Genomic DNA, 15133 nt, shown 5'->3' on the forward strand with positions numbered 1-15133 from the left:
TGCGTGGAGCAGGCGTAGGGCGGCCCCCCGTCGGAACAGGAACGGGTGACGAGCGGACCTCCCGAAGGCTGCGTGGAGCAGGCGCAGGACGGCCCCCCGTCGGAACAGGAACGGGCGAAGAGCGGGCTCCCGGACGACTGCGGGGAGCAGGCGTCGGACTGACCCCCGTCGGAACAGGAAAGGGTGACAGGCAAACCCCCAATAGGCTGCGGGGAGCAGGCGTCGGATGGACCCCCGTCGGAACAGGAAAGGGTGACAGGCAAACCCCCAATAGGCTGCGAGGAGCAGGTGTGGGACGGTCCCCTGTCTGGGCTGGCGCCGGACGATCCTCCGCCGGGACTGGTGACGGACGGGCCGCCGACTGAAGACCACTGGAGAGTGTCGATCGGGCCGCCGACTGAAGGCCAATGGCAGGTGTCGACCGGGCCGCCGACTGAAGGCCAATGGCAGGTGTCGACCGGGCCGCCGACTGAAGGCCAATGGCAGGTGTCGACCGGGCCGCCGACTGAAGGCCACTGGCCAAGGCGTGGGCTGGTTGCTTGGCTGTGACCGAGGCGTGGGCTGGTTGCTTGGCTGTGACCGTGGCGTGGGCTGGTTGCTTGGCTGTGGCCGTAGCGTGGGCTGGATGCTTGGATGCTTGGCTGTGGCCTGGGCTGGATGCTTGGCTGGAGCTGAGGCCTGGGCTGGTAGCATGGCTGGAGCTGAGGCCTGGGCTGGTAGCATGGCTGGAGCTGAGGCCTGGGCTGGTAGCATGGCTGGAGCTGAGGCCTGGGCTGGTAGCATGGCTGGAACTGTGGCATGGGCTGGTAGCATGGCTGGAACTGTGGCATGGGCTGGTAGCTTGGACGGGCGGGCCTCCGCTGGAACTGGTGACGGACGGACCCCCCGTTAGAACCGATGTGAGCAGCATCGGGGCGGCTCGCTTCCTCATGCCGCACCTGCTCCTCGAGGCCGTCAACCGACGAGCCAACTGCCGGTTAGCCAGCTGGATGCTCCTTGGCCCTCCCAGGGCCAGACGAGTACCCCTAAACGGGTTCGGGCAGGAGCTGGGAAGCTGTGCGGTGGCTGAGACATGGTCTGGTGGCATGGCTGAGACTGCGGCATGAGCGGTTAGCATGGCTGTGACAGGGGCTGGTGGCTTAGCTGCGGCTTGAAAAAACAGTTCGCTAGCAGCAATTTGGCGTGTCCTGCTAGCAGGATTGGTAATGAAGTCCACATACCACTGTATGACTCTAAGCCCATTAACTGCTGGGTCCTCTTTGGGTTGGTTCATTCTGTCAGGTTCAGGGCAAAACGTGGACTTGAAAAAGAGGGGAGGCGAGGACCCAAATGCAGTTAAAAAAATGAAGATTTATTTAAATAATAATTGAGAACCAAAACTAAGACTAAAACAAAGTATCAAACAAAGAAACCACAAAGGCAAAAACGACCATTAAAGAAACACTTACAAAAAGGAACCAAAACACGAAGGGATACGGGAGGCAGGACGAGGTACAAAAATATCCAGTGACAAGAAGTGGTGCAGCATGCAGGGGAAGACAATGACGAAAGCGACATCGACAGCAACAATGAACCAACAATGAGACAGGGGAAACACAGACTATATACACAGGGAGGCAGGGAGCTGACGAGGAACAGTTGAAACACATCAGGGCAGGCATGGTAATCAACACGAGAGGGAGGGGGAGTCAAGACAGCGGAAACAACAAGGACCAGGAAGTACGAGACAGGAAATGACACTGAGGACAAAATAAAACAGGAAATCAAAACCAAGGAAACAGAACATGCCAAAAACACAGATCATGACAACCTGTGTATCCACCTCTACACACCCGTCTGATTTATGACCGACGTAACGGCAGTCCGTCGTCACATACTGTCAAATATGGTGAGTGTGAGAGGCTGTGAGGGCTTGAAATGGTAGAAATACAAATAAGGACATCACTCCGCATGTCGCTTTATTTTGATGATCTAAAAGTGTTGGTTTTTATTTCACATATTTTACAGCCTGATCTGAACGTCTTCCAGGATCTTATCATCCCAGACCAGACGTCATTGTCAAATCATTGATTTACTAGTTTTACTTTATGATGACATTCCTATGATTTCAAGTGTTTTATGCTCCTTAAATCTTTAATGTTAATATATCTGTGTAAATGTAATATTCCACACATGCACTTTGTCTGTGGGTAATTTCCTTCAGGTAAAGTCAGCATCAAAAGTGGGCTCAAAATGTCCGCGAGCGAGCCCTCGCGCACTTCAGGACTTGACCGTGGCATAGACCTGAACCCTCAGGGACTAAATGGCAACGAGCATCAATGGTCTTCTCTAAACCATGGCAAGGTTGTAGTATGGGCATTTCCTACTATGACAAACTATATATACGTCTTATATTCCAATTCCAAACAAAATATAAACACTTTGAAAAGTGAAATACACTAAAGAAGAAAGGACTACTGCCACCGGCGGAGGGAGCCTATTTACCCGACAACGGCCGAGGCGGAGCGACTCAACGTAACGCGGTTCTTCAAAGAGAGGACTTTTTCCCGCTCAGCTAACTACAGCAGCAGGAGGTGAGTTTAAATATAATAAATTATGTTTTCCATTAATATTAGGTGTAGCAACGTAAAGTAAAATCCTTCGGTTTATTTTTGGGGACGTAATATTCGTGTTTACTAATTGTTTTGTCGCTCGGTGGACCGACTCTATCGTAGCTAGTTAGCATTAGCTAGCTAGCCTCCACTAATATGTTACTGTGGCTGCGGGTTTCACGGCTGAGTCACCGCCATGGTCACTTCCCAGCTTAGCTCTCTTAATCATTCTATTGTCCAGGAAGTTTGATAATTAATGAGCCAATGCTTTGGTAATGAATATAATTCCACTAATTACTTGTGATGACGTGGAGCATGCTGCAGACTATGAACTCAAAACTCTGTTCTGAACGGACATTTGGCCGCGTCGCCCCCCCCTCACTGCTCCGTGTGTCTCTGCCGTCTCTGCTGCGTGTTTGTGGGGGAACAGCGGGCTGGATGACGCGCTGGAAGAGCGGACAGCGAAGCGGAGAGACCACGGAGAGAATGAGACGGACTTTGGGTCCAAGTTTACTGGAGTCGTACAGTGAAATGATTCATTAAAACAGGGGTGTCCAAACTACGGCCCGCGGGCCAACTGCGGCCCGCGGTCCAGTTTTTATTGGCCCGCAGCAAATTCTGAAAATATAATTGAATATGGCCCGCACAAGAAGCTTGAGCTCAACTCTGTTGCACTTCTCAGTTTCAACACTAGATGGAGCCAGCCACGGAAACGGTGCTTCTCCACTAAGCAAAATTAAGCAAAGAAAAACTTTTACCGCGAGTCACCAGAAATGGCAGCACCGAAGAAACGCAAAATAGCAAGTGAGTGTAGAAGATTTCAAACACGGTGGGAAAATGAATATTTCTTCAAAGAAATCAACGGAAAGTGTGTCTGTTTGATTTGCAATGAAGATATTTCTGTGATGAAAGAGTATAATGTCCGTCGGCACTATGAGACCAAGCATCAGAGCTACACATCGTACACCGGTGCCGAACGAACACAGAAAGTCAAGCAAATGGCAGCTAGCCTGCAAGCTCAACAACAGTTTTTTTTTCGTGCTAACAAAATACAGGAAAACGCCACAACAGCAAGCTATGAAGTCGCTAAACTTATTGCCCAGCACGGCAAACCGTTCTCAGACGGTGATTTCATAAAGCAGTGCCTCATCAAAGTCACAGAAATAATTTGCCCGGAAAAAGTGCAGGATTTCAACAACGTGAGCTTATCCAGAAATACAGTGGTGCGGAGAATCGAGGACTTGTCAGCTAACTTGAAACTTCAGCTGAGAGACAAAGCTTGTGCTTTTGATTTCTACTCAATAGCATGCGATGAGAGCACAGATGCCACAGACACCGCGCAGCTGTTAATTTTTTTGCGGGGAGTAGATGATAATTTTTGCTGTACGGAGGAGCTGCTTGATATGATGAGCCTAAAAGGCACAACGACGGGTAGAGATATTTTTGAAGCTGTGTCAGAGGCAGTTGAAAAGATGGGACTTCAATGGGACAAGCTCTGTGGAGTAACAACGGATGGAGCTCCGGCCATGACGGGCGAGCGCAAAGGAATGGCATCGATGGTGTGCGCAAAGGTAAAAGAGAGCGGAGGTGAGGCTGTTAGGATGCACTGTATAATCCACCAAGAAGCACTGTGTGCCAAGACTGTCCAGCTGGGCGATGTGATGAACACTGTTGTAAAAACTGTCAACATAATTCGAGCTAGAGGACTGTACCACAGAGAATTTCAAGCTTTCCTATCTGATGTGGATGCTGAATACGGGGATGTGCTCTACCACTCTGATGTGCGCTGGCTCAGCCGCGGCTCTGTGCTGCAGCGGTTTTATTCACTGAGATCAGAAATCGACCAGTTTTTGAAAGACAAGGGCCGACCTCTTCATGAACTGAGTGACCCTCTGTGGCTGGCAGACCTGGCATTTTTAGTTGATCTTACTCATCATCTGAATACACTGAACAAGAACCTACAAGGCAAAGAACAGCTGGTGCCACACCTGTATGCGCACATGAAAGCCTTCTGTGTAAAGCTCCGCCTGTTTGAGACACAACTACGAAGCTTTAATGCTGCACACTTCCCTGCGCTGTCTGAAATCAAGTCTGCTTTTCCAAAGGCCGACCTTTCTGCTAAAAAGGAGAAATATGTGTCTGTGATTGCATCTCTCGTGACAGAATTCAACCAGCGTTTCCAAGATTTTTCTGTCATTGAAAAACAAATCAAGCTGTTCTCGACCCCCTTCCTGGTGGATGCAGAAGAAGTGGAAGAGAGTCTGCAGTTAGAACTGATTGAAATGCAATGTGATGATTCTCTGAAGAGTCAACATCAGCTTCTCTCCCTCCCTGACTTCTATCAGAGTTTGGATAATGCCAAGTTTCCTCTGATGAGACGCCACGCAAAAAGAATGATGAGCCTGTTCGGCTCAACATACATATGTGAACAAACATTTTCTCTGTTAAATCAGAACAAAAGCAGACTGAGAACCAGAATGACTGATAGCCATCTCTGTGAAGTCCTTCGTGTCTCAACCACCAAACTTTCTCCTGACATGTCAGCCATCCTTCAATCCAAAGGACAGCATCACTGCTCCCACTGAGTGCAATGTTCTTCACATTATAGGTGAGTTAGAAATACACACAGTATTCATGTGTAAATATGTCACCTCTAGTGTGTGGCCCGGCCCTTTGTTTATTTTTCTGTATTTGGCCCTCACTAAAAAAACTTTGGACACCCCTGCATTAAAACGAACGTTAGAATGGGTTTTGCGTGTCCTCCGTTATGTTTTACACGACAAACGGAACGTCGGATTAAACAACACGAACGTCAGTTTGAAGGTAAAACAGTTGAGTCATAATTTCACGTCAAGCGTCTGGAAACAGTGAACTTGTTGTTACTCTGAGGTTGAGACAACCAGCCCGTCCTCCCTACCACCGCTGTGTGTCTTCACAGCAGCAGAGAGGCTGACAGGAGAGGAGCAGTGACGTCACAGGGCTGCTTAATGCAAGTTTCAGTTGGAAACTTTCCATGGGAATTATCAGGAATTCATGGGAATAAACCTGCAATTTACAAAACTGAAGGTTGGTCCTGACCAGGGATTTTTAATATAGTTGGGGAAAATATACTTAAGCATAATTTTGACTAAAACGGACAGATTTCATGCAAATACACTTGAGAGTATGAATACTGTTATCTTATTCTACCGAGAAATGTCACGTGCACCATCCGATTTCACACAAGCTAATGTTCAAGGAAAGTCTTTGTGTGTAAATATTGTGAAAAGACATACGTGAAGAATGCCACAAAACTGCAGCTGCATATTGTAAAGTGCAAATATAATATATGAATATTTCCAAATTCCCCAGCGTAACTTCCCATGGAAAGTCTTCAGAAAATGTACTGGAAATGTTCTGCCGCTTTACAACCCAATCTGATACAGATACACTGCAATAATTGTCAGTCAAGTTAACTTCTACATGTTAGTCGAAAGTCATTTGGAATATAAATCTTAACTTGAAATGGGAAGTCATATAAACATATTCAAGTTGTTTTAACTTGAGATGGTGAGTTACAATAATGCAGACGTGTGTTTGTGTGACTCGGTAAGGGAAGTTTTCTGGCATTTATAATGTAAAACAATTATTTGTTTTAACTGATAGTATGAAGTTGTAATAACTAGTGGTTAAAAGTAGGGCTGCAGCTATCAGATCTTTTTGTAATCGAGTAATCTACCGATTATTCCATCGGTTTATCGAGTAATCGGATAAAAATTAACATTGTATACAGCTCCCATATACACATATATGACTATAAAAAGCAATAAAGATAAGAAAAAAGGAGAGAAGAAAGCTAAAGATGAATGTTTTTTGTTTATTTAAATCTCAACGCAAACAAAGACATCAAAATCACCTAAACTGTTTAAAAATGAACTTAAATTGCAAAATGCCAGCTTGAAATGTCTTACAGTGAGGTCAAAGTCTTTTTACATGCCATTAATAACACCCTCAACTAATATGTATCACACTTTGCACAGTGAAGCCCTTCTAGATCACCCAGGTACAAGATTTAAACACTAAAATAGATTATCATCTTAAAAACTGCTTCCAGGACACCATGGACACCAAAATGGAGCCACAGAAGGGTGATTCCAGGAAATGTGAAGATGCTTCAACAGGACCTCCAGCAAGCAGAGTGATTAGAGAAGTGAGTATTTTGTGCTGAGTTCAGAATAATGGAGTCCCGTTCTCTCCAGGAGGGAGAGCTTGTGAAGCTCGGCTTTCCATCTTGCTTTAATATTCAGAGAATGGTCTCTTTTCAATATCATTTAGATATTCTGGTTTTGGTAAGTAGCTTCTTTTACAGGCTTTTTGAAAAATGTCTAGGATCTCCTCTCCCATTGTAGTATCATTTTTTAAATATTTTGCAGACAAAGTCCCTGATTTGTAAATACCTAAAGTGATCTTGATTCTGCAGATTAAAGTTGTTGTTAAAGGTTAAAAACCCCGTCAATCAAAAAGTCGGGCCGGAGGTAAACTTGGACGGCGTGCCTGTGTGTCGATGCTTACTTCCTGATTGCACACACTCTGCCGTCTCGAGCACTAGCGCGTGCACGTGTGTGTCGTTATCAGCTGTATCAGCAGCTCCACCCCCTTCCCCCTCAAACCGCCTCTCCTTCCACTCAGCTGTTATTGCAACATACACTTAATACGTTCAGGCTTTAACAGGCTGACGTTTCCTTATCAGTAAACTGTTACCATGGTAACTGACTCTGTGAAGCTAACCTGCTCGCTGGCAGGTTTTCTTCAACAGACTGAGTTTCTCCCAATCTGTCTCCTCCATTTTGCTGATCCTGAACCAGCTGTGGAAACTTGCAGAGTCCTTTCCTCGTCAACCATCGATATGGAAGCACAAGTGATTCTAGCAGCCTCGCGTCTGGAGAGGATGTTGATTACTTAGTAGAACTCTTCAGTTTTACCTCACCATCCATCACACATCTGAACAATATTCTCCGGCCTTCCATTTCTTTATTTCATATCGTAATCTCAGACCAGATTCTTTGCAGATCTCATTCCAAGTTTCCATCCAGTGAAGTAGCCTACTGTCATTATTTAAACAGTGTAACCATATTTTTTACATTCATTCATATCAGAGGTCTTCAACGGCTTCCAGGCCAAGGGCCCCTTGGCTGATAGTGACACGGTGGAGGGCCCCCTATTACATATCATATTAATCATGTTCCTTATTAAGCCGGGCCAATAATAATGTGTAGTGCAGCCTATAGTGCCATGTATACAGGTACTTTGTAATGATGTATGTATGCAATGCTAAGCCATTAAAATAATAATTGTTGACAGAAATATATATTTACAGAACATATTGTAAATCTATTTTGGCATTTCTACATCACAATTTCACATTTACACAACAATTAACATTTATATTTGCTTATTAGATGTTGTATTAATGTTCATGTGTATTTTTGAACATATTTTTAATTTTGTAAGAAAAAAAGGTTTGGGATCAAATAATGTTGGGGACCCCCTGCTGGAAATCCGTGGACCCCCTATGGGTCCAGGACCCCATGTTGAAGATCTCTGGCCTATATTCATGAATGTTATTGAATTGTGTTCATGAAGCTGTTCATGTTGTTCAGCAAAGGTTCACCGTGCATCAGTTTATGACCGGCTGGTCCCATAACCAGACTGTGAGCCCCCCTCACTCCCTCTCTTTGATTCTGGTTGTAATGTATTGATAAAGCGCTGGATCACTATTGTAAAGTTCACCCTGTATGTCCCTCCTCAGCCACCGTACCTGTCAAAGTTGTTTTCTAGAGTATTTGAGCGCCAGATTAAAGCGGTGCAGGAGGCCGTGACAAAGGTGGAACCCCTCTGGAGGCCGAATGCAGCTAAAATAACACAAACAGTTTCTCATCATCATTTTCCTGCTACGAGTTTGAGAGACGATGTTTGAATTCAGAAGTTAGAAGGAATCCAACAGGAATGGACAGCTCGGAGCTTCCTGCAGAGATCCACATCCACTGAATCTCTTTGGCTTTTGGACTGTTGGTCGGACAAAACAAGACATTTAAAGACTTCACCTCGGATTCTGACAGACTGGGCTGCACATTTTATACCGTTTACTGGTGTTTTATAGACTCAATGATTGATTACTAAAACATTCAATAGATCCATCAACAGTTAATATAAGCTGTCATCCAGTCTCCTCTGAAAGACTTGATGTTGAAACATCGAGCGGAAATAATAAGACCACACTGACAGCATTAATCTCATAAGAACATCTAAGTGGTTTCCTGGTTGTCATAGTAACAGTCATGTAATGTCATCAGTAGGTAGATTCTTGTCCGATTAAAAGTTTTTTAGTTTCCCAGAAATGCAGTTCTGAGAAATGTTTTTAAGTAAAGAGTAAAGCTCCACCTCTTCCTGTACACAGATCTACATTGAGGACAGCGCAGGTCTTTATCAGAGCAGAGACAGACAGGCGGGCAGACAGACGGTCTACCTGCACATCATGGACCCCCTGTTGGTGCTGGTGCTGTTGCTGTGGATCTCAGGTAGGACTCTGCTTTAACGATGATGTGATATTATTTGTGTTGGATCTTTAAATGAGAACAAACTGCTCACATACATCAACACCGCCAGGCTCCACTCCACGGGGTTTTCATCCAATCAGAGGTTTTCATTCCATTTCAGTCATTTATTATTTCTTTTTTAGTATTTATTACATACATCAATCATGTTTTCCTTGCTTTTGATCACAGGGAAGTAGGGCTGTCGACAAATATTCTAAATTCGAATATGTATTTGAATAGTTGTTAAAAACAGAATTTCGAATGTGAAAATTAATATTCAAATCATATGTAAAAAAACAACAACGGCGGTGCAACTGTCTGCTTTGCGAGTGGGCGTGCGCCTGAGGTCAGGGAATGTCTGTTCTATACTGTAAAACTTCAATTAATGTTAATAATATTAGTTTCAACCACTGAATGAAGCCTGACATATTTAGGACAAGAATCACAACCTTAAATTGCTCTAAACTCTTGATCAGCATTTGTTTATTGTTGTCGTTCATTTAAACCGATATGTGGAGGGAGGGAGTGGGAGGGAGAGAGAGCGAGGGAGGGAGGGAGGGAGGGGGAGAGAGAGAGAGAGAGAGAGGGAGGGAGGGAGGGAGGGAGGGGGAGAGAGAGAGAGAGGGAGGGAGGGAGGGGGAGAGAGAGAGAGAGAGAGGGAGGGAGGGAGGGAGGGAGGGAGGGGCAGAGAGAGAGTGAGGGAGGGAGAGAGAGAGAGCGTGATGGAGGGAGGGGCAGAGAGAGAGTGAGGGAGGGAGAGAGAGAGCGTGATGGAGGGAAGGGGTGAGAGAGAGTGAGGGAGGGAGAGAGAGAGAGCGTGATGGAGGGAGGGGCAGAGAGAGAGTGAGGGAGGGAGAGAGAGAGAGCGTGATGGAGGGAAGGGGTGAGAGAGAGTGCGAGAGAGAGAGAGAGAGGTCTGCTTGTCCATCAGTTCATTTCCTTATTTTTGTAGGTAATATGTTGTTAAATATGTTTAAACTTAAATAAATTACCAATACAAGTAGTTATGTCTCGTTGTATTAATTTGTCCTGTTATTGACGTGCCTAATGCACAACCAGAAATTAGAATATGTTTGAATATATGTGTTTTTTTAAAGGGAATATTTGAACGTCATTTTAGAGTAATTTTGACAGCCCTACAGGGAAGTAAACTGCTCACATACATCAACACCGCCAGGCTCCACTCCACGGGGTTTTCATCCAATCAGAGGTTTTCATTCTATTCCAGTCATTTATTATTTCTTGTTTGTTTGTTTTTTCAGAGTATTTCATACATCAATCATGTTTTCCTTGCTTTTGATCACAGGGAAGTAAAAAGCAGTTCATCCAGAACAGGGAGGGCAGCTTTGATGAAAGGGAGGGACACACAAATGTTCACCTCACGACCCGAGGGCCAGATATATCACCATACACTTCCACCATTATAACCTTGTCACTTCATTGGCCTACTATAGCTCACTCATTTAATAAATACAACAACATATATACTAGCAATCAAAGTTTATTATACCAATTTTAAAAAAATACAGATGATTTGGCTCTCAAGAACACATGACCCAGACAAGGCTCCCTAGTGGGCCAACATTTTTAACATTAATATTTTCATAAGAAAAATGTTGTGAACTTCACACAGAAACAAACATTACTGAGGTTGGATTTATGGCCCTATAGCTCCCTCTAGCGGCTGACAGACTGAATTACAGCTGGAGTTCAAATGACATGCTTTTTACCAACGACTGTGAAACCAATAATATATTCATTTTTATAAATGGACACAGATTGTGTACACATGTACATGGATAATTATATATAACTATAAAAATAAAACATTGGAGAGGAGGGGATAAGAATCAGGTTTTTCCCAACATTAGAACAAGTGAAATAGAGCAGGGGTGTGTGGGAAAATAATACATGAAAAGAGAAAACACCTTTGTAGGGAGATTGTCTATCAGCTTTTAAAATGACCGTTCAATTAGCTGAGGACACTTTCATATTTAATCCGTTACTTCCCTTAGATCCGTCTGTGTCTTTTCATGAAGGAGACCCATTTTGACCATATTTTTTGTGAATTTATCTATTTGTATATGAAGTGAAAGGTGATTTTCTTCCCATTCAGTATCTATCATTAATCATATCTGTCCATTCTTCTACTGTGGGAGGGTTGGGCTGCAGCCAGTGTCTACTTATGTTTTTCTAAGCTGCAGTTATCATTGTTGTAAATAAGTCTTTGTGAAATGAATGTTTTGAAGTGGTTACATGTATTATTTCTACAATCACTGTATGTATATTCAGTAAGCATCTCTCTGTGCAGCGGTTGGTGTTGTTAGTCCGCCATATATTCAGACTTGTGACAAACGATGCAGCATGTGATCAGTGTTACTGTGTGTAAGTCCATCTGATTGATCATCCTCACTGTTTCCTGTTCACTCTGTGTCAGAGCTGCATTTAAATGCTGCTGCTTCACATTAAAACACCTCAACTACATAAACTTTTATTGTGGAGGGGTCACAGGAAACACAATAGTTGTGTCTAAATTCAGCGACTCATCCTTCAGAGAGCACAGCTGACGTAGAACGTGAAGGCCGAGACGGTCTGATCTACAGAGGACTTCCTGTTTGAGTCACCTGCTGTTCCCGCCCTCACACTTTGCCACTCCCGTTGCTTAGCAACCAGCTGCTGTTGACCCTAAAGCACAAAGAAGACGTAACTAACTTATCTGATTAAAATGGAGCCAGAGATCATAATTTGTATCCTTTTTATTTGATATTATGATGGTTCAGGCTGAGAGAGGAACATTGTCAGGTAAATTAAATAACATTAACATTGGTTAAGCTGTGCACTTTAAATTTAATCCCATCGGTCACTATAGTGACCATGAAAACATTTTCAGTTAACAGGTCCTAAAAACATTACTGAATATTGTATCGATCCATTTCCAGAAAGTATTGAAGTAATAAAACCTCTCAATGACATATGTGCAGTGTTGCATGTTTAGTGTAAATGTCACATGACCAGAGCTGATTACTTCCTGGTTGCACCTGTAGAGGAGGATGGCTGCATGAAAGCTCCGACAAAACAAGCTTAGTAAAGTATGTTAATATGAAGATAAGACTAATATTTCTGGTTCACATCATCTTTAAGATGTTTAGTATTGATATATGTATTTACAATCACTCAACTCTGTTCACTGAAGTCACAGAATGAAGAAACATGTTGTGACCAGTGGGATAACACAATGTACAGTATCTAGATGTACATGTACTTGTTACATGAGAAAGATGCTGTCCTCAGTGATGGTGATAGTGATGGGTCAGATATGGACTTGTGAGGGGGAGACACACACACACACACACACACACACACACACACACACACACACACACACACACACACACACACACACACACACATAAATATATACTGTATATATCAAAGTTTAGTTTGATGCTTTCCTCTTCTTGAATGCAGAATACCTCTATCCTGAATAACCCCTATATTGTAAATGAATCATGTGACTGGTCTACAGATTAAATATTACAATGTTACAATGAATGCACTAAAGTAATATTGAACTAAAGTACAAGATAAAATGTTAGAACAAAGTTAGAACATGAAGGTTTCAATACATTTTCCAAAAGTCACAATGTTACAATAAAGGAGATGTTTTGAGTTTGCTTTCTGTATTCATATCGGTGATGTATGAGGACTTTTGATATGTAAAATAGTCACACTAGCATGTGATGAAGTATTTTAGTGGCGATGATGGAGATGCTGCCAGAAACAGAGTTTTACATTTTAGAAGTATTTTATAAGACTGTGAAGGAGAAATATGCTAACATAGACATTATCCCACCGGTCACCTTTGTGACCATAAAACACACTTTTCACCTAATTTTCCATGAAGATTTTCAAAAGTAATGATTGATTATTGAAAAGGGTTAGTAATGACATATGATTTGGATATTTCCATGTCTGGGAAAAATTTGGGATTAAATGGGTTAAGCTAACATTAATGATAACTTTAGCTAGTTAATGTAGTTTATATGGCTGCAGGCCCATTTTCTCTAAATCACAACTTAAAAAGAAGCTAAGCTGTCTGTCTCTCCTGTCTCCCTCCATCATCTGCTGTCTGTCTCTCTCCTGTCTCCCTCCATCATCTGCTGTCTGTCTCTCTCTCCTGTCTCCCTCCATCATCTGCTGTCTGTCTCTCTCCTGTCTCCCTCCATCACCTGCTGTCTGTCTCTCTCCTGTCTCCCTCCATCACCTGCTGTCTGTCTCTCTCCTGTCTCCCTCCATCATCTGCTGTCTGTCTCTCCTGTCTCCCTCCATCATCTGCTGTCTGTCTCTCTCTCCTGTCTCCCTCCATCACCTGCTGTCTGTCTCTCTCCTGTCTCCCTCCATCATCTGCTGTCTGTCTCTCTCCTGTCTCCCTCCATCATCTGCTGTCTGTCTCTCTCCTGTCTCCCTCCATCGTCTGCTGTCTGTCTCTCTCCTGTCTCCCTCCATCACCTGCTGTCTGTCTCTCTCCTGTCTCCCTCCATCATCTGCTTGTCCTCAGAAGGATGGATGCAGGAGTGGACACAAACAGGATTTTCAAAGAGCAGTGGTCACATCGACCAGATATTCGCTCTCTTCAACATCATTTGAAAACATGTTTGTTGATTTTATTTCATTGAATGAAAACAATATATATGTTTGTGTTTCTCCAGGACTCCAGGTTGAAGGAAATCACAACTCAACAGGTAAATAGAGAAATTAACAAGAGAGAAAGAAAGCAGAATCTTCACTTCTTTCACTGACGACTCTCTTCTTTCTGTTCAGAGCCTGATGATGTCAGGTTGGTGGGAGGAGCCAGTCGCTGTGCTGGAACACTGGAGGTGAGACAGGGAGACTGGAGACCAGTGCTTGATGTCTGGACCTTGAGGGAAGCAGCTGTTGTCTGTAGAGAGCTGGACTGTGGCTCTGCTGTTTCTGTAGGACGGAGAGAGGAGTCCTCAAGAAGACCTGTGTGGAGGATCTGGTCTGACTGTGTTCATTCTGGATCCACTCTGAGGGAGTGTGCAAGATCAGACTACTCTTCCTCCATCCTGAATCTCACCTGCTCAGGTAAGCCCCTCAGTGACATCATCTATGACATCATCAGTAATGTTGCTGTGTGTCACTGCTGCAGGCTGTGGTGTTCTAAACATGTTCTGGTGTTACAGTTTATTTCAATTTCTTTGGCTCATCTCTTGAAACTTTGTTAATATTCTCAGAACCTGATTTGTCTAAATAGCTTCCATGTTCCAACACAACACCATAACTCACCTGCAAAAGGTCAGAACTCACTCAAAACACTGAAGTCGTGCTTCAAAACAAAGTTAGTGTCTCATATAAAAAGTCTCTGCCCTCCAAATGAAAAGTTCCTTTGACCTCATGGAAACAATGGTGGTCAGAATGTTTAGATGTTTTTCAGGACGGCAGTGGAGCCTGGAAATGTTCCTTATATCCACATTTCAGGTTTGTCCTATTTCTTTAGTTGACCCTGAATGTTTCCTCTACTAGAATGTTCTGTTTGTCCAGTGAACTGAACACTAAACTGAATACTATCCACATGCTGATTTCATCAGTACAAGTTTCTTTTACAGTATTACACACTGCACTCACGTTTCCATGGAAACGGTTACAGTTGCCCTGTTCATGATGTACCTGAGCAGGTTCCTCCATGTTCAGACATTGTGGTTATTCTGTTGTAGTCCAGCTCTATAAATATGTTTGGTAACAGCCATACTCATGAATAGCACCTGTCAGCTGACTGGAGATGACGTGTGATTGGTTGATGTAAGATGGGACAAACTCCTCATTGGTTAGTGAAGTTCAAGTTTCTCCTGACAGACAATTTACCAGTTTAGTGGACGTTAGAAAATACTCCATAGTACATAATGATATTCATGGTATATATGCTGACACATTTAGACAGTTGAATGG

At 43.6% G+C, this 15133-nt stretch overlaps 1 protein-coding gene across 1 annotated transcript in view; it reads left to right on the forward strand.

The window, feature by feature from the left end:
- Positions 1-15133, forward strand: part of LOC311010081 (cilium assembly protein DZIP1-like) — a gene marked incomplete at its 5' end in the record, with an annotated part of 48952 nt that overhangs the window by 6269 nt on the left and 27550 nt on the right. The window lies entirely within an intron of this gene.

The sequence above is a fragment of the Eutrigla gurnardus genome, assembly GCF_963514095.1.
Source record: "Eutrigla gurnardus genome assembly, chromosome: 24".
Classification (NCBI taxonomy): domain Eukaryota; kingdom Metazoa; phylum Chordata; class Actinopteri; order Perciformes; family Triglidae; genus Eutrigla; species Eutrigla gurnardus.